General features: G+C 34.3%; 1 protein-coding gene, 1 long non-coding RNA gene and 1 pseudogene across 6 annotated transcripts in view; 1 reads left to right on the forward strand and 2 right to left on the reverse strand.

The window, feature by feature from the left end:
* LOC145263773 (fibroblast growth factor receptor 1-like) overlaps positions 1–21,387 on the reverse strand; it is a 389,904-nt gene that overhangs the window by 224,579 nt on the left and 143,938 nt on the right. The window lies entirely within an intron of this gene.
* LOC145263772 (uncharacterized) overlaps positions 1–21,387 on the forward strand; it is a 51,757-nt gene that overhangs the window by 15,919 nt on the left and 14,451 nt on the right. The window lies entirely within an intron of this gene.
* Positions 15,306–15,439, reverse strand: LOC145264021 (U2 spliceosomal RNA; annotated as a pseudogene).

The raw sequence follows: 21,387 nt of genomic DNA on the forward strand, positions 1-21,387 counted from the left end.
TGATACATTATAATAAACATTTCCATTGACTGGTCGTTTGCTTAGCTTAGGTTTACATCATTTTTTCACAATGTTTCTCTACTTGCTTTCAGCATGAGAGCAGATCATATTCTGCACATGTTTCATGCATATCACAAAAACTTATAATATTTGATCAACATTTGACTAACAATTTTACAAAAAAGACCTACCACCTTAAGGGGGGTAAAGGTAAGGCTCCCCACATAACCATAAAAGAAAGCCGCCCCCCCCATACAGTGGGAAAGAGCTCCCTTCCCATTCTGGGGCAGAGAAGGGGCAAGGAAAACTCTTAAACATAAATGGTCAACGGAGGGTATACACCCTGGGAAACTAAAAGTCTATATGGAATCTGCATAAATTAAAATATCCTGTTTAAGCGTATTGTATGACAGGGAGGGAAGGTCAACAGGTGGAAGAAAAATGGTCTAGGCAGAGCATACCGCCTGACAAGCTAAAATCGCCTTTTTATATACGGCAGACAATCAGACTCTGATTGCCTGGACGGCGGGCTGAGCAATGAATGTGGAAGCCGGGGAACTTCTCTCTGAAGGAGGATGGGAGGCCCAGGGAGCCTTCGGTCTCCTCCTAAGAGAGGGATATCCTCTTACTCCCTTTGGAAAGAGATCAACCTTACACAAAACAAAAAATATGGGAAGAGAAGCCTTCCCGGGCCCCCCCTCCCCCTTCTGGGAGGAGAAGTTCCCTGGCTCCAACCTTTTTTTTTGGGGGGGGGGCCTAAGCCTGTCCTCCAGGCAACCAAATGAAAAAGAAATTTACCCATCCCACCTTTGTAGGAAGTGTGCTCAGCCCACCTTCTGAGCCACTGTGAAAGTTTCCTTCCACCAAAAGGGAAGGGAACGAGGAAGGAAAAGTCTCTGAGAATCTTCATGCAATTTCTTTGACAAAGAAACTGTTTTCACTTGATTCCACACAAAATTTTTATTGCTTTTTCATCTATTGTCTTATATTAGGATTTCTTTAAGCATGTTATTTTATTTAAGAGTACTAAATAGCTTTTCAGTTTCTTGAGACTCTTTCAACTGTCTGGATTCTGCAGCAACGTTGTGGAGTGATATGTAAAACATAAATTGGTACTATATAACAATAGGTATGTAGAATTCTAACTCGCCAGTGTTGATCGTTTCAATTATTTACAAATTCACCAGGTCCTAGATATGACCATAAACTGTATCCAAACATGGGGCTTTGTGAAGTGTGAAGCCACCATTTAATTGCTATTAATTATTATTACTGTTAAAAACTCAAGAAATATCCGAAAATATGTCAACCTTACAAAAAAGAACTACCACCTTAAGTGGAGTAGAGGTAAGGCTCCCCCACATAACCATAAAAGAAAGCCGCCCCCCCCCCTACAGGGGGAAAGAGCTCCCCTCCCATTCCAGGGTAGGGAAGGAGTAAGGAAAACTCTTAAACATAAATGGTCAACGAAGGGTATACACCCTGGGAAGCTAAAAGAGCCTTTTTATACAGCTCATCTGATGGCAAAACTTAAAAAGATAAAGAGATCAATAGCTATAGCCAGCCGGTCTCATGAACACAGGTTTACACTCCATCCAAGTTCAGTTGAGGCCTCTATTTCCTCCGTGCGAATAAGGTCCTGACCCCTCCCCAAGTGCGGGGAGTTTGCCCGACTCCACTCCGGGCACACTTAACAAGAAAACTACCCCCTCCCTAATGCAGGAGAGAGAATGCTCACTGCTTGATCTCCTTCTTTGGTTGGATGACTGCCACCTCCCCATAGCGAGGGGTAAAAAAAAAAAGCAAATCACCCCTTCAGCCCTTCCCTGCATAGCACGGCTCCCTCCTTCAGGGAGGGAAGGTCAATAGGTGGAGGAAAAATAGTCAACGCAGGGCATACCGCCTGAGAAGCTAAAATCGCCTTTTTATATACGGCAGACAGTCAGACTCTATTTGCCTTGAGGGCGGGCTAAGCCCCTCCCCCAAATTTGAGAGCCGGAGAAACTTCTCCTCTCAGAAGCTGGAGGGGAGGCCAGGGAGCCTTCCCTCTTTCAACTAAGAGACGGATATATATGTATCTTTCTTTTCTTTGCTTATTTCTTGGTACTAAGGATTTCTGTATGCATGTTATTTTATTTAAGAGTACTAAATAGCTTTTCAGTTTCTTGAGACTCTTTCACCTGTCTGGATTCTGCAGCAACGTTGTGGAGTGATATGTAAAACATAAATTGGTACTTTATAACAATAGGTATGTAGAATTCTAACTCGCCAGTGTTGATCGCTTCGATTATTTACAAATTCACCAGGTCCTGGATATGACCATAAACTGTATCCAAACGTGGGGCTTTGTGAAGTGTGAAGCCACCATTTAATTGCTATTGCTACCAGGTCCACTCTGATCTAGAGTGGTAGTACCTGTTAGGGTCCCAATTATGAGTTAAATAGAAACCAACATTAAATAAACAAATATATTCAAGGAAAAAAATGTCACTGGATTTGGCATGAAATAACCTGATATAGTGTTGATATGTCATAAAACAAAATGAACCAACAAATTCACCAATCGACACATTATCAACAAATGTATCTTTCTTTTCCTTTTTCTATGCTTATTTCTTGGTTCTAAGCTTATCATTAACAAACCCTGACATTTCTTTTACTTTGTTTTGTGTATATATTTTATTTTGTGTAGAATTAAAAAAAAAAAAAAAAAAAATTACATTTCGCTACCACATTTGCAGCGAAATGTTAGCATAAATAAAATCACTGGTGACAACCCATGATGTTTTTTCTAATGAACACCAATTAACCAACACGCTTTCCATTGGTTTTTCATAACAATTTAATATTGATAAATTATAATAAACATTTCCATTACTTTTCTCTTTTTATCAATAAATATACTTGGTTGATAATTAGAGGACACAATGTTTATTGTAATAAAACTTGTGATCTATAACATCCAATTCTAACAATTAAACTTTCCTTTCTCAATTGAAACAAACAACATACCCCACACTATGTTCCTAAAAATGAGGATTTTACTATTGCGTTTACATAATTTTTTAGCTATGTTTCTCTTACTTTCAGCATGAGAAAATATAATTTTCTACATGTGTTTCATGCATAACACACAAACGTATATGTGACCAACATTTTACCTCTGATATTTTTCCAAAAACACCAAATAACATTCACGCTTTCCATTGGTTTTTCATAATAACAATTTAATATTTATAATTTATAATAAACATGTCCATTCATTTTCTCTTTTTATCAATAAATATGCTTGGTTGATAATTAGAGGACTAAAATCAGATTTGTAAAAATTTCATTTTTTTTTTTTTCACTCTGAGAATTTTCTTTTTATTTCTTTGACAAACTATTTTTTTCAATTGACTTCAGCACATGATTGTTATTGCTTCTTCCCCTTTTGTCTTATATTTTTTTTCTTCATGCCAAAGATTTTATATATCAAATTTTTTCTCATTTCTTACATTTTATTTCTTTAATTCATAGTCCGCCAATATAGTATTAGTTTCAATTCCATTGAACACAATGTTTTATATAGTAAACATCAGCATATTTCACTTTTCAAGTATTTTTTTATTTTATTTCAAATACTATGTTTTATTTCATTTTGTTGACACTCATTTACCTCTCTGGGGTGCTACAAGGAACATGTAGAGTGATATATCAAACATGAATTGGTACTTTATAACAATAGGTATCTAGCATTTTCAGATAGCAATGTGGATAGTTTTCAACATGTATACACTTAAAATCTCATAATATAAAGAAATGTATCTTTTTTTTTCTTTTCCTTTGCTTATTTCTCTAACCTAAACATATCATTAACTAACCATAAACTTTGTTTTAGTTTTATATATCTATTTTATATTGAAGAATACACAAAAATCAATTTCACTACCACATTTACAATGTTAGCATACACAAAAATCACTGGTTACAATCATTGATAGCTGTTTCTTATAAGCACCAAATATCTATCACAATTTCGAATTGTTTTTCATGATAACAATTCAATATTGATACATTATAAGAAACATTTTCGTTGCTTTTCTCTTTTTATAAATACAAATAATATTAAGCACACCATACCAAGCCCACTGTTTCAGCATCTAATAAACTGCCTACCAAGATCAATGTTTTCAAGTGACAATGGAGAGTATTCATGTTATGTTTCACATTTTTATGTTTTGATATATTTTGCTGCTTAATATCAAATTCAGCAGATGAGTTCTTTCTTATGCATCAAACAATTACATTTTCTGATATTCATTCAAGCTAATTACTGAAAATCAATTACATATTTTCTTTACTAAAATAATACTGTGCTTGATTTCATCAAGTGGTGCAGATCTGTTTTTACACTAACAATGTGCACATTTTTTGAAGAATAAAGTTATTTTTTGTTTTTATTTTTAAGGTGGTGAAGGTGATCCGGGGAGTGTTTTTTTTTTTTTTTTTTTTTTTTTTTTTTTTCAAAAAAGGTACTTTTTACGAATGGGTATCCAAGAAACGTTCAGTATTTTGTCATAAATTAAGATTTTCTTTGACCACTATCAATACTATCAGAAATGAACAATCTACACAATACAAACTAACGGTTTTGTTGCCTTTTTATTATAACTCCAAACTAACCCATAACTACATTTTTCTTTTATTTTGCAAATTTGATTTCCTTTAGTTTATATTGTGTAGCTGAATCAGAAATTGATTGAACTTTTGTCATTTGTAGTTAACATGCTTTCAGCGCAATTACTACAGTGTAATCACACATGATCTACCAAAATAAAAACACTTCAGATAAAGTCTTAAATAGAATTCAGTTCCTTACATGACATCTGATGAAGTCAGTATAAACATTACAAACTAATACTTGAAAAACAATTTGACATTTACTGTACTACAATAACACATTTGTAAAGAAGTAGAAATCTGGATACCTATTCTGATACCTAATAAAAGAAAGGACACTCTTTGGGGCGGATTTTGATGATAACAAGTCACTAATTAGACATTATAATAAACATTCAAATAATTTAAGAATTTTACCAAAATAAAATTACGTGGTAATCACCCAATTTCTGCCACAAAATTCTGATTGGCAAAACTCATAAACATAAAATATATATTTTCTAATTTCATCTTTTTTACTTTTTACATAATCTGATTTGATGTTTTCCTAAAGATTCAAATCACTGTATTTTGCTGCTTAATATCAAATGCAGCAGATGAGTTCTTTTTTATGCATTAAACAATTACATTTTCTCATATTCATCCAAACTGAAAATCATTATTTTCATATTTTCTTCATTAAAATATCACTGTGCTTGATGTCATCAAGTGGAGCGGATCATTTTCTTTCTTTTTTTTTTTTCTTTTTTTTTTTTCATTTGTTTACACATTTTTTACAAATGTTTTTGAGAGTCCATACAATGTTATAAGTGTTCAACATTTTTTTTTTCATTTGAATATATTTTGCCTAAGATTCTTAGCCTATATCATTGCATACCAATTTGTTTCTTGAAAGTTAAGTTCACTGTAAAAACATCTGATACACCAAAATCCCTGATACCTGTTTCTTATAAGCGCCAAATAACTATCACTATTTCGATTTGTGTTTCATGAGAACAATTCAATATTGATACATTATAAGAAACATTTCCAGTGCTTTTCTCTTTTTAGCAATACATATAGTTGGTTGCTAATCAGAGGACTTAACTAACCCTATAATTTGCTTTACTTTGTTTTGTATATATATTTTGTATTGTGTGGAATTAACAAAAATTCATATGCAGAAATCTGTTGATTCATTCCAAGAATCCCAATGCGACCAACAAACTTGAAAGATTACAATTTCTTTTTACTATGACCAATAAGAAAACTCAAAAACTAAGTTGTTGGACTCATCCTGATCACCATTTTACAGTATTGTTAACAGTAAGTTTAACATTTTAAGTACAGAACAATATTATGTTTTGATTTTTACAAATTACTATTTTCTGTGACAGATGTTACTTTTTCAATATTGATTGTACGCTCTTTTGTGTTTTTACATTTTGCATAAAATAATATTAAGCACACAATACCAAGCCCACTATTTCAGCATCTAATAAACTTCCTACCAAGACCAATGTTTTCAAGTGACAATGGAGAGTATTCATGTTGTTTCACATTTTTATGTTTTTAAATATTTTGCTGCTTAATATCAAATTCAGACCCCTATTTCCTCCGTGCGATTAAGGTCCTATTTGCCTTGAGGGCGGGCTAAGCCCTCTTTCCCCCCCCCCAAAGTTGAGAGCCAGGGAAACTTCTCCTCTCAGAAGCGGGAGGGGAGGCCAGGGAGCCTTCCCTCTTTCAACTAAGAGACGGATATCCTTTTGTATGGTTGATCTCCTCCCCCCCGTCTCTGTCGGTTCCGCTTACTCCCTTCGGAAAGAGATCAAGCTTACACAAAACAAAAAAAAATATGTGGAGAGGAAAGCCTTTCTGGGAGGAGAAGTTCATCATGATCACGGATCGACATTCTTTATTGATGCCCCAGGTGGAACTGGCAAAACTTTCCTGTTAAATCTGCTCCTTGCAAAAGTTCGTCTCACAAACAATATTGCCCTTGCAGTGGCATCCAGTGGAATTGCAGCAACACTTTTGGATGGTGGTAGAACTGCTCACTCTATGTTTTCTCTCCCATTGGACCTTACTAGACAGGAAAAACCATTGTGTAATATTAAAAAAGATTCAGCAAAGGCTAAACTACTGCAAAACTGTAAATTAATAATCTGGGATGAAGCAACAATGAGTCACAAAAAAGCTATGGAAGCAGTAGATTCTACACTACAGGACCTAAAAGATAACACACAAATAATGGGTGGAGTGACTTTGGTTTTTGCTGGTGATTTCAGACAAACCCTTCCAATTGTTCCTCGAGGAACCAGAGCTGATCAAATGAATGCATGTCTCAAAAACTCCTATTTATGGCATCATATTAAAACAATGAGTTTAACACTAAACATGCGAGTACATTTACATGCTGATGATGCTGTTGGTGACTTTGCCATTAAACTTTTGCAAGTGGGTAATGGACTTCTGGACAAGGACTCCTATAACCAGATTCAGTTGCCTTTTACAACAATTCAAACAGAAGAGGAATTTATAATGAGAGTTTTTCCAGATCTTCATAATTTGCATACGGATATCAATTGGCTAAGTAGCCGTGCAATTTTAGCAGCAAAGAATGAATCTGTAAATGAAATAAATAGCAGGTTGTTGAATAGATTACCTGGAGAAATCATATTATACAATTCAGTTGATACAATCTGTTCACAGGACGAAGTAACAAATTATCCGACTGAGTTTCTTAATAGTCTTGAACCACCAGGAACGCCTCCACATAGTCTGTTTCTAAAACTTGGAGCACCAATAATGTTACTTCGCAATCTTGATCCACCAAAACTCTGCAATGGCACAAGGCTCACCATAAAGAATATGATGCCTCATGTACTGGAAGCAACAATTATGTCAGGTAAGTATGCAGGAGTACACTGCTTCATTCCCAGAATCCCAATGAGACCACAAGAATTGCCATTTGAGTTTGAAAGGCTGCAATTTCCTGTCAAGCTAAGTTTTGCAATGACAATAAACAAATCACAAGGACAGTCACTAAAAGTTGTTGGGCTCAACCTGTCAAAACCAGTATTTTCTCATGGACAGCTATATGTTGGCCTATCAAGAGTTGGACACCCTGATGGACTCTTCATTCTGGCACCAGATAAAAAAACCAAAAATATTGTATATTCTGAAGCATTAAGATGAAGCATAAATATATAAACATGATTACGAAACTTTTCCCTGAAGCAAAAAATATATAAACAACATGATTACGAAACTTTTCCCTGAAGGAAAAATATATAAAGATGATTACGAAACTTTGCCCAGAAGGAAAAGAATGCGAAATGTGCCATGGAAAAACCCTTTGCGTTACATACATGTGCGAGGGAGTCTTAAATCTAACTGTACAAAGCAAGGTATACCACCATCCTCCTTCAGATTGGATTGGACAAAAATGAATCGAACCCACAAACTAAAGTTTAAAAATCTGGTACAGTATCCATCATGCCATGGCAATGAATACATTGGACAAGATTAATTTAATGTTAAAAACTCAAGAAATATCTGAAAGTATGTCAAACTTACAAAAAAGAACTACCACCTAAAGTGGAGTAGAGGTAAGGCTCCCCCACATAACCAAAAAAGAAAGCCCCCCCCCCGCCCTACAGGAGACAGGAGCTCCCCTACCATTCTGGGGCAGGGAAGGAGCAAGGAAAACTCTTAAACATAAATTGTCAACGAAGGGTATACACCCTTGGGAGCTAGAAGAGTCTTTTTATACGCATCAACACACAGCGAAACTTAAAAAGATAAAGAGATCAATAGCTATAGCCAGCTGGTCTCATAAACACAGGTGTACACTACACCGAAATTCACTTCAGGTCTGCATTTCCTCCATGCGAATAAGGTCCTGATTCCCCCCCAAGTGCAGGAAAGTTGCCCAACTCCCCTCTGGGTACACTTAAAAAGAAAACTACCCCCTCCCTAAGGCAGGAGAGAGAAGGCTCCCTGCCCCATCTCCTTCGTTGGTCGGATGACTGTCACCTCCCTAGAGCGAGGGATAAAAAAAAAAAAGCAAATCACCCCTTCAGTCCTTCCCTAATCTGAGTAGCACGGCTCCCTCCTTCAGGGAGGGAAGGTCAACAGGTGGAGGAAAAATAGTCAACGCAGGGCATACCGCCTGACAAGCTAAAATCGTATTTTTATATACGGCAGACAGTAAGACTATTTGCCTTGGGGGCGGGCTAAGCACTCCCTCACCCCCAAAGTGGGAGCCGGGGAAACTTCTCCTCTCAGAAGCGGGAGAGGAGGCCAGGGAACCTTCTTTTTCCCCTAAAAGAGGGATATCCTTTTGTATGGTTGGTCTCCCCCCCCCCCTGTTGGTACCGCTTACTCCCTCCGGAAAGAGATCAACCTTACACAAAAACAAAAAAAAAAAATATGGGTAGAGGGAAGCCTTCCAGAGCCCCCTTCTGGGAGAAGTTCCCCGGCTCCCACCTTTTGGGGAGTGCGCAGCCTGCACTCCAGTCAACCAAATAAATAAAAAATTTACCCATCCCACCTTTGTGGGGAGAGTGCTCAGTCCACCTTCTGAGCCACCATAAAACAAAAGGTTCCTTCCACCAGAAGGGAAGGGAAGTAGAAAGAAAAAATATTTAAAAATACATGGTCAACACATGGTATAGCCCCTGGGGATCTAAAATCACCTTCTTATATACACCGACACACACAGACAGTCTGATTGATTCTTTGTTCCACAGATTATAAGAATAAACTTTTCCCAGAAGGAAAAGTATATAAACAACAGGATTACAAAACGTTTCCCAGAAGGAAAACAATGCGAAATGCGCCACGGAAAAACCCTTTGTGTTACATACATGTGCGAGGGAGTCTTAAAATTAACTTTACAACGCAGGGTATACCACTCACCTCCTTCAGATTGCATTTCACTTCAGGCCTGCATTTCCTCCGTGCGAATAAGGTCCTGACTCCCCCCCCCCCAGTTGGTTGCCCATCTCCCCTCCGGGCAAACTTAAAAAAAAAAAATACTCCCTCCCTAAGGCAGGAGAGGGTAGACTTCCTGCCCCATCCCCTTAGTTGGTTGGATGATCAGTCACCTCCCTATACCGAGGGGTAAAAAATAAAAGCAAATCACCCCTTCAGCCCTTCCCTAATCTGCGTAGCAGGGAGGGAAGGTCAACAGGTGGAAGAAAAATAGTCAACGCAGAGCATACCGCCTGACAAGCTAAAATCGCCTTTTTATATACGACAGACAATCAGACTCTGATTGCCTGGACGGCGGGCTGAGCAATGAATGTGGAAGCCGGGGAACTTCTCTCAGAAGGAGGATGGGAGGCCCAGGGAGCCTTTGCTCTCCTCCTAAGAGAGGGATATCCTCTTACTCCCTTGGGAAAGAGATCAACCTTACACAAAACAAAAAATATGGGAAGAGAAGCCTTCCCGGGCCCCCTCCCCCTTCGGGGAGGAGAAGTTCCCCGGCTCCAACCTTTTCTTTGGGGGGGGGCTAAGCCTGTCCTCCAGGCAACCAAATGAAAAAGAAATTTACCCATCCCACCTTTGTAGGAAGTGTGCTCAGCCCACCTTCTGAGCCACTGTGAAAGTTTCCTTCCACCAAAAGGGAAGGGAACGAGGAAGGAAAAGTCTCTGAGAATCTTCATGCAATTTCTTTGACAAAGAAACTGTTTTCACTTGATTCCACACAAAATTTTTATTGCTTTTTCATCTATTGTCTTATATTAGGATTTCTTTATGCATGTTATTTTATTTAAGAGTACTAAATAGCTTTTCAGTTTCTTGAGACTCTTTCACCTGTCTGGATTCTGCAGCAACGTTGTGGAGTGATATGTAAAACATAAATTGGTACTATATAACAATAGGTATGTAGAATTCTAACTCGCCAGTGTTGATCGTTTCAATTATTTACAAATTCACCAGGTCCTAGATATGACCATAAACTGTATCCAAACGTGGGGCTTTGTGAAGTGTGAAGCCACCATTTAATTGCTATTGCTACCAGGTCCACTCTGATCTGGAGTAGTAGTACCTGTTAGGGTCCCAATTATGAGTTAAATAGAAACCAACATTAAATAAACAAATATATTCTAGGAAAAAAAAAATGTCACTAGATTGGGCATGAAATAACCTGATATAGTGTTGATATGTCATAAAACAAAATGAACCAACAAATTCACCAATCGACACAATATCAACAAATGTATCTTTCTTTTCCTTATTCTGTGCTTATTTCTTGGTACTAAGCTTATCATTAACTAACCCTGACATTTCTTTTACTTTGTTTTGTGTATATATTTTATTTTGTGTAGAATAACCAAAAAGACATTTAGCTACCACATTTGCAGCGAAATGTTAGCATACATAAAATCACTGGTGACAACCCATGATGTTTTTTCTTATGAACACGAAATAACCAACACGCTTTCCATTGGTTTTTCATGATAACAATTTAATATTGATAAATTATAATAAACATGTCCATTACTTTTCTTTTTTTATCAATAAATATACTTGGTTGATAATTAGAGAACACAATGTTTATTGTAATAAAACTTGTGATCTATAACATCCAATTCTAAAAATTAAACTTTCCTTTCTCAATTGAAACAAACAACATACCCCACACTATGTTCCTAAAAATGAGGATTTTACTATTGCGTTTACATAATTTTTTAGCTATGTTTCTCTTACTTTCAGCATGAGATCATTTTCTACACGTGTTTCATGCATACCACACAAACATTTTACCTCTGACATTTTTAATTTTTTTCCAATTTCCTTTCACCATGAACATTATCATTAGTACAGTTTTCATTTAAAATGAAGCTGTACATGGTTACTATTACTTGGAAAGCAGATCTAAAAAAAAAAAAAAATAACTGTTTTCACTTTGAAAATTTACGATTTATAGATCTCGGATTTGGCCCTTCTTCACCTTTTATCTTACATTTGTAAATATTGTATATATAAACTTTTTTCTTATTTCTCCAATGTTATTTCATTCATGCAATTTCATAATCCACCAACATTGTATAAGATTCAATTCCATTTGACACTTGAAAACAACTTTTTATATAGTAAACAGCATTTATTTCTTTTCAGACATATTCTTATTTTATTTTATTTCCAGTACTATGTTTTATTTCATTTTGTGGACACTCATTTACCTCTCTGGGATGCTGCAGGGAACATGTAGAGTGATATATCAAACAAGAAGTGGTACTTTATGACAATAGGTATCTAGGATTTACACATACCAGTGTTGATAGTTTGAAATATTTACAGACTAACATTTTACACAATATAAACACATGTACCTTTTTTTTTTCTTTTCCTTTGCTTATTTCTCGAACCTAAACTTATCATTAACTAACCCGTAACTTTGTTTACTTTGTTTTGCGTATATATTTTATATTGGGTAGAATTAACAAAACTTAATTTCGCTACCATCATTATTTTTTAGTGACATGCACTGTTAACATCAATAAAATCACTGGTGACAATACTTGATACCTGTTTCGTATAAGCACCAAATAACTATCACTATTTCGATTTGCTTTTTCATGATAATATGTTCATCTTGATACATTATAATAAACATTTCCATTCACTGGTCGTTTGCTTAGCTTAGCTTTACATCATTTTTTCACAATGTTTCTCTACTTGCTTTCAGCATGAGAGCAGATCATATTCTAAACGTTTCATGCATATCACACAAACTTATAATATTTGATCAACATTTGACTAACAATTTTTTGCCAATTTCCTTCAACATTCTCATTACAATTAGTACAGTTTACATTTTGTCGTTAAAATGAAGCTGTACATGTTTCCTATTACTTGGAAACCAGATTTGTAAAAATCCCATTTTTTTTTTCACTCTGAGAATTTTCATTATATTTCTTTGACCAACGATTTGTTTTCAATGGACTTGATAAGTGCTAATATAGAGAGAAGAGAAACAGGGTGAGAGAGAGGCAGAAGAGAAAGTTGTTCTATCCTCTTTCCCAAATTTGACTACTGTGCGCGTTTGAACTCTCATCCTCGAGTTGCCTATTAGCCTTGATAAGTGCTAATATAGATAGAAATACCTATTCTGATACCTAATAAAAGAAAGGACACTCTTTGGGGCGGATTTTGATGATAACAAGTCACTAATTAGAAATTATAATAAACATTCAAATAATTTAAGAATTTAAACAAAAATAAAATTACATGGTAATCACCCAATTTCTGCCACAAAATTTTGATTGGCAAAACTCATAAACAGAAAATATATATTTTCTAATTTCATCTTTTTTTTTTTTTTTTTTTTTTTTTTACATAATCTGGTTTGATGTTTTCCTAAATATTCAAATCACTATATTTTGCTGCTTAATATCAAATACAGCAAATGAGTTATTTTTTATGCATCAAACAATTACATTTTCTCATTCATCCAAACTAATCACTGAACATCAATTTCATAGTTTCTTCGCTAAAATATTACTGTGCTTGATGTCATCAAGTGGAGCAGATCATTTTTTTTTTCATTTGTTCACACATTTTTCCAATTTATATATATTTTGTCTAAGATTCTTAGCCTATGTCATTGCATACCAAGCTGTTTATTAAAAGTTAAGGTTCACTGTAAACACATATGTTACACCAAAATAAAAACGCTTCAGATAATGTCTTGATATTCAATTCAGTTTCTCACATGACATCTTATGAAGTTAGTAGAAATGTTACAGACTTTTGAATCTCAAACATTTTCAATACTGAGCACTGATATTTTCTTTTTTGGAATATAAGCACATTCATGATTTTTTTTTTTACAAACGTCAACAAATTTCACATTGTGTAGCAATGTACTGAAACAATTATAAAAATATTTGTTTTTATTTTGGATGATGCAGGGCATCCGGAGAGAGATGTTTCTAACAAAATGAAAGTATAATTTTTAGCAATAGGTATCTAGGAAAAGGCCACTACATATGTTATAAATTCCAAATTTCCACAACCTGGCAAATACTGGTACACGCTAGCAAATTTAGATTTGCAATTACAGAATATGATTCTAATTTTTTCCTTTGCTCTTTATTCTAACACTACACTAAGTTTACTGTTTTATTTCGCTACAGTTGATATTGTGTAGAACAATAAGAAAATCATAGTGAACAATGCATTCAACAAAATTTCATACACATTTCTAGATACCTATATCTAATAAGTTCAAAAGAAAGGACACACTTAGGGAGGTATTTTGGTGGTCAAGTCACTAAATAGACATTAGCTGGTTTCCCGGCATAGCCCAGGATGTAATAAAGATTGACTGAAATACATGTTCTAGCTGGTTTCTAGGCGTTGCCAGGGATGTAATATAGACACATTATGTTGTATATTACCTGTTCTCTTCTCCCTAAGGTAAAACAATTTCATATACATGCTGTAAATTACCTACGCTAGGGATAAAACATGAACAATACCAGTCCTAGGGTAGATAAAACAAATAATACATAGAGATGAAAGATTCCTCTCCCCTAAGAATAAAACATATATTCAATATCTGCTTTTGTTTTTTCATTGTTTATACGGTCCCGAGCAACGCCGGGTAGCCCTGCTAGTCTATATATATAAAAGGCAAAAATCGGTGTGTATGTATGTATGTATGTATGTTTGTTTGTAACGCTAAAACTTTTGAAAGACGGAACCAGAGTTGACAAATTTGGTATCATATTGCACCTTGATCACCCGGATGACAAATATCGAAATTTCACGTCAAACGGACCAGTAGAAAGGGGTCAACTGATCGTTTTTCTCCTAGGGGGGCCCCCCAAAAAACCTGTCATTTTAACGTTATTCAATACGTGTCACGTGACGTGACGTCAGCTCAAACTTTTGACAGACACAACCAAAGTTGACAAATTATGTATCATATTGAACCTTGATCACCCGCATGACAAATATCGAAATTCCACACCAAACGGACCATTAAAAGGGGGTGAACTGATCATTTCTCTCCTAGGGGGGCCCCCCAAAAAACCTGTCATTTTAATGTTAATATTACATAATCCAAAAACGCTTAGTCATGTCACGTGACGTGACGTCAACATCCAGTAATGGCGAACAAATGTAAACAAACACTTTGTTTTACCGATACTTTTGTAATTTCTCTTCTGCTTTGTTCTAGAGATTATTAAACTCCATGACAATGTCTCCAACGTATTTAACTGGTTAAAAATAGTATTTATACAAGAGTTTTAACGAAAAATATCAGGAAAAAATGTACAGGAATAAAAAAAAATTCAGCTTTCAAAATATTCGTCGATAAAAAAACCGATCTTTATATTTACGCTAGCCATTTTGTATATTACCACGTGACCTGCTATCTCTTAAACTGGAGGGGGGGGGATCCACTTGAATCCAACAAAACCAGTAATTTTTTTTTTCTATTATATATACAGCATTTTCTATAAAATTAAGTGTAGACTTTATAATTATAACAAAAAATGTTATTCATACTAAAAAAAAAAAACGCTTAGTCATGTCACGTGACGTGACGTCAACATCCACTAATGGCGAACAATTGTACCTATTTACTATGCCTCCCCACGGGACAGAGTTAGACACCAGGGTCGTTTTTTAACGTGGAGAAAAGGTACAAAAATAAAAATTGTCTCAGTCGTGGAGGATTTCTCCTCCACCGAAAGAGAACAAGAAATAGAAGTGCAGCATCTGAAGAACAGATACTACACTTTGATCTTGACCAAAAGGCCAAGAATGCGAACAATTGTAAATAACAACTTTTTTCACAAAACCAACACCGTCTTTCTTTTTTTTCTCTCTCTCACCCACTTACTCTTCCCTCTCTCTCACCCTCTTTCTCTTGACGTCACACCACTGTTAAACTGTGGGGGGGGGGAACACATTCCCAGGCATTATCTCCTATAGATGCACATTTTATTAGAAATTCAGCTTTCAAAATATTAGACGATAATAAAAATATAAAACCAACACCCTCTTTCTCTTTTCTCTCTCTCTCACCAACTTACTCTTCTCTCTCTCTCACCCTCTTTCTCTTGACCTCCTACTACTGTTAAACTGTGTGTGTGTGTGGGGGGGGGAAGAGGCAGCTTGAAAACCAACAAAAACAGTGCACAGTTTCCCAAGCATTTGGGGTGGGAAGGGGGGGAAGAAGCCGAGCGCACAGTTTCGTGTGAGAGAGAGAGAACAATTCTCAACCTATATACTCAACAAATTTTTTATCTACAGATTTGAAAGTTTGTATATAGGGTATTCAGACATATGGAAATATATCTAGCATAATCTATCTATTATATCTATAAAAGTGAAAATGTGTGTGTGTGAGGTAGCCAGAGAGAGAGAGAGAGAGAGAGAGAGAGAGAGAGAGAGAGAGAGAGAGAGAGACAACAATTCTCAACCTATATATTCAATACATTTTTTATCTACAGATTTGAAAATTTGTATATAGGGTATTCAGACATATGGAAATATATCTAGCATAATCTATCTATTATATCTATAAAAGTGAAAATGTGTGTGTGTGTGTGTGTGTGCGTAAGAGAGAGAGAGAGAACAATTCTCAACCTATATACTCAACGTATTTTTATCTACGGATTTTAAACTTTGTATATAGGGTATTCAGACATATAGAAATATATCTAGCATAATCTATACATTATATCTATAAAAGTGAGAATGTGAGTGTGTGAGAGAGAGAGAACAATTCTCAACCTATATATTCAACAAATTTTTTACCTACAGATTTGAAAATTTGTATATTGGGTATTCAGACATATGGAAATATATCTAGCATAATCGATCTATTATATCTATAAAAGTCAGAATGTTTGCGTGTGGTTGTGTGTGTAAGGTTGCGAGAGAGAGAGAGAGAACAATTCTCAACCTATCTATTCAATAAATTTGTTATCTACAGATTTGACCATTTGTATATAGGGTATTCAGACATATGGAAATATATCCAGCATAATCTATCTATTATATCCATAAAAGTGAGAATGTGTGCGTGAGAGAGAGAGAGAGAGAGAGAGAGAGAGTAAGTACAATTCTCACCCTATATATTCAACAAATTTTTTATCTACCGATTAGAAAATTTGTATATAGGGTATTCAGACATATGGAAATATATCTAGCATAATCTATCTATTATATCTAGAAAAGTGAGAATGTGTGTGAAAGAGAGAGAGAGAAGAGAGAGAGAGAGAACAATTCTCAACCTATATATTCAACTAATTTTTATGTACAGATCTGAAAATTTGTATACAGGGTATTCAGACATATGGAAATATATCTAGCATAATCTATTATATCTATAAAAGGTAGAATGTGTGTGTGTGTGTGTGAGTGAGTGAGTGAGTGAGTGAGTGAGAGAGAGAGAGAACAATTCTCAACCTATATACTCAACAAATTTTGTATCTACAGATTTGATAATTTGTATATAGGGTATTCAGACATAAGGAAATATATCTAGCATAATCTATCTATTATATCTATAAAAGTGAGAATGTGTGTGAAAGAGAGAGAGAGAGAACAATTCTCAACCTATATATTCAACAAATTCTATCTTTACAGATTTGAAAATTTGTATATAGGGTATTCAGACATTTGGAAATATATCTAGCATAATCTATTATATCTATAAAAGTGAGAATGTGTGTGTGAGAGAGAGAGAAAGAACAATTCTCAACCTATATACTCAACAAATTTTTTATCTACAGATTTAAAAATTTGTATATAGGGTATTCAGACATATAGAAATATATCTAGCATAACCTATCTATTATATCTATAAAATGACCATGTTTGTGTGTGTGAGAGAGAGAGAGAGTCAGAGAGAGAGAGAGAACAATTTTCAGCTTGTGTGTGTGTGAGAAAGAGAGAGAGAGAAAGAGAGGAAGGAAAATTCTCACCCTATATATTCAACAAATTTTTTATCTACATATTAGAAAATTTGGATATAGGGTATTCAGACGTATGGAAATATATCTAGCATAATCTATCTATTATATCTATAAAAGTGAGAATGTGTGTGTGAGAGAGAGAGAAAGAGAGAGAGAGAGAACAATTCTCAACCTATATATTCAACTAATTTTTTATCTACAGATTTGAAAATGTGTATATTGGGTATTCAGACATATGTAAATATATCTGGCATAATCTATGTATTATATCTATAAAAGTGTGAATGTGAGTGATGGAAAGAGCAAAAAATTCTCAACCTATATAACCTATAAAAGTGAGAATATGTGTGAGAGAGAGAGAGAGAGAGAACAATTCTCAACCTATATATTCCACACATTTTTGGGCACAGATTTGGAAATTTGTATATAGGGTAGGCAGACATATAGAAATATATCTAGCATAATCTATCTATTATATCTATAAAAGTGAGAACTTGTGTGTGTGTGTGTGTGTGTGAGAGAGAGAGAGAACAATTCTTAACCTACATACTCAACAAATTTTTTACCTACAGTTTAGAAAATTTGTATATAGGGTATTCAGACATATGGAAATATATCTAGCATAATCTATCTATTATAACTACAAAAGTTAGAATGTGTGTGTGAGAGAGAGAGAGAGAACAATTCTAAACCTATATATTCAACAAATTTTTTATCTACAGATTTGAAACTTTGTATATAGGGTATTCAGACATATGGAAATATATCTAGCATAATCTATCTATTTTATCTATAAAAGTGAGAATTCGTGTGTGTGAGATAGCGAGAGAGAGAGAGAGAGAAAAAGAGAGAGATAAAAATTCTCAACCTATACATTCAACAAATTTTTTATCCACAGATTTGAACATTTGTATATAGGGTGTTCAGACATATAGAAATATATCTAGCATAATCTATCTATTATATGTATAAAAGTGAGAATGTGTGTGTGTGTGAGAGAGAGGACAATTGTCAACCTATGTATACAACAAATTTTTTATCTACAGATTTCAAAATTTGTATATTGGGCATTCAGACATATTTCAATATATCTGGCATAATCTGTCTATTATATCTATAAAAGTGAGAATGTGTGTGATAGAGAGAGAGAGAACAATTCTCAACCTATATACTCAACAAATTTTTTATCTACAGATTTGAAAATTTGTATATAGGGTATTCAGACATATGGAAATATATCTAGCATAATCTATTATATCTATAAAAGTGAGAATGTGTGTGTGTGTGTGAGAGAGAGAGAGAGAGAGAGAACAATTCTCAACCCATATACTCAACAAATTCTTTATCTACAGATTTTAAAATTTGTATATAGAGTATTCATACAAATAGAAATATATCTAGGATAATCTTTCTATTATATCTATAAAAGTGAGAATGTGTGTGTGTGTGAGCGAGAGAGAGAGAGAGAGAGAGAGAGAGAACAGTTCTCAACCTATACATTCAACAAATTTTTATATATAGGGTATTCAGAAATATCGAAATATATCTAGCATAATCTATTATATCTTTAAAAGTTAGAATGTGTGTGTGAGAGATAGAGAGAACAATTCTCAACCTATGCACTCTACAAATTTTTTATCTACAAATTAGAAAATTTGTATATAGGGTATTCACACATATGGAAATATATCTAGCATAATCTATCTATTATATCTATAAAAGTTAGAATGTGTGTGTGAGGTAGCCAGAGAGAGAGAGAGAGAGAGTAAGAACAATTTTCAACCTATATATTCAACAAATATTTGATCTACAGATTAGAAAATTTGTATATAGGGTATTCAGACATATGGAAATATACCTAGCATAATCTATCTATTATATCTCTAAAATTGAGAATGTGTGTGTGAGAGAGAGAGAGAGAACAATTTTCAACCTATATACTCAACAAATTTTTTTATCTACAGATTTGAAAATTTGTATATAGGGTATTCAGACATATGGAAATATATCTAGAGTAATCTATCTATTATATCTATAAAAGTGAGAATGCGTGTGTGTGTGAGAGAGAGCGACACAGAACAATTCTCAACCTATATATTCAACAAATTTTTTATGTACAGATCTGAAATATCACATTTGTATAGAAGTAGAAATCTTGATACCTACTCTGATACCTAATAAAAGAAAGGACACTCTTTAGGGCGGATTTTGATTATAACAAGTCACTAATTAGAAATTATAATAAACATTCTAATAATTTAAGAATTTTACCAAAATAAAATTGCATGGTAATCACCCAATTTCTGCCACAAAATTTTGATTGGCAGAACTCATAAACATAAAATATATATTTTCTAATTTCATCTTTTTTTTTTCTTTTTACATAATCTGGTTTGATGTTTTCCCAAATATTCAAATCACTATATTTTGCTGCTTAATATCAAATACAGCAACTGAGTTATTTTTATGCATCAAACAATTACATTTTCTCATTCATCCAAACTAATCACTGAACATCAATTTCATATTTTCTTCACTAAAATATTACTGTGCTTGATGTCATCAAGTGGAGCGGATCATTTTTTTTTCATTTGTTCACACATTTTTCCAATTTATATATATTTTAAAGATTCTTAGCCTATGTCATTGCATACCAATCTGTTTATTAAAAGTTAAGGTTCACTGTAAACACATATGTTACACCAAAATAAAAACGCTTCAGATAATGTCTTGATATTCAATTCAGTTTCTCACATGACATCTTATGAAGTTAGTAGAAATGTTACAGACTTTTGAATCTCAAACACTTTCAATACTGTGCACTGATATTTTCTTTTTTGCAATATAAGCACATTCATGATTTTTTTTACAAACGTTAAAAACTTTCACATTGTGTAGCAATATACTGAAACAATTATAAAAATATTTGTTTTTATTTTGAATGATGCAGGGCATCTGAAGAGAGATTTTTCTAACAAAATGAAAGTATAATTTTTAGCAATAGGTATCTAGGAAAAGGCCACTACATATGTTATAAGTTCCAAATTTCCACAACCTGGCAAATACTGGTACATGCTAGCAAATTTAGATTTGCAATTACAAAATATGATTCTAATTTTTTCCTTTGCTCTTTATTCTAACACTACACTAAGTTTACTGTGTTATTTCGCTACAGTTGATATTGTGTAGAACAATAAGAAAATCATAGTGAACAATGCATTCAACAAATTTCACACACATTTCTAGATACCTATATCTAATAAGTTCAAAAGAAAGGACACACTTAGGGAGGTATTTTGGTGGTCAAGTCACTAAAAAGAGATTAGCTGGTTTCCCGGCATAGCCCAGGATATAATAAAGATTGACTGAAATACATGTTCTAGCTGGTTTCTAGGCGTTGCCAGGGATGTAATATAGACACATTATGTTGTATATTACCTGTTCTCTTCTCCCTAAGGTAAAACAATTTCATATACATGCTGTAAATTACCTATGCTAGGGATAAAACATGAACAATATCAGTCCTAGGGTAGATAAAACAAATAATACATAGAGATGAAAGATTCCTCTCCCCTAAGAATCAAACATATGTTCAATATCTGCTTTTGTTTTTTCATTGTTTATACGGTCCCGAGCAACGCCGGGTAGCCCTGCTAGTCTATATATATAAAAGCGAAAATGTATGTATGTATGTATGTATGTATGTATGTACGTGTGTGTGTTTGTATGTCTGCTAAAAACTTTTGACCGGGGATTTTCGCCAGATCGGTATCATTTTAAAGCTCGATCCTTC

Source organism: Euprymna scolopes, chromosome 39 (assembly GCF_053919585.1).
Source record: "Euprymna scolopes isolate OS-2025 chromosome 39, ASM5391958v1, whole genome shotgun sequence".
Taxonomy (NCBI): Eukaryota; Metazoa; Mollusca; class Cephalopoda; order Sepiida; family Sepiolidae; genus Euprymna; species Euprymna scolopes.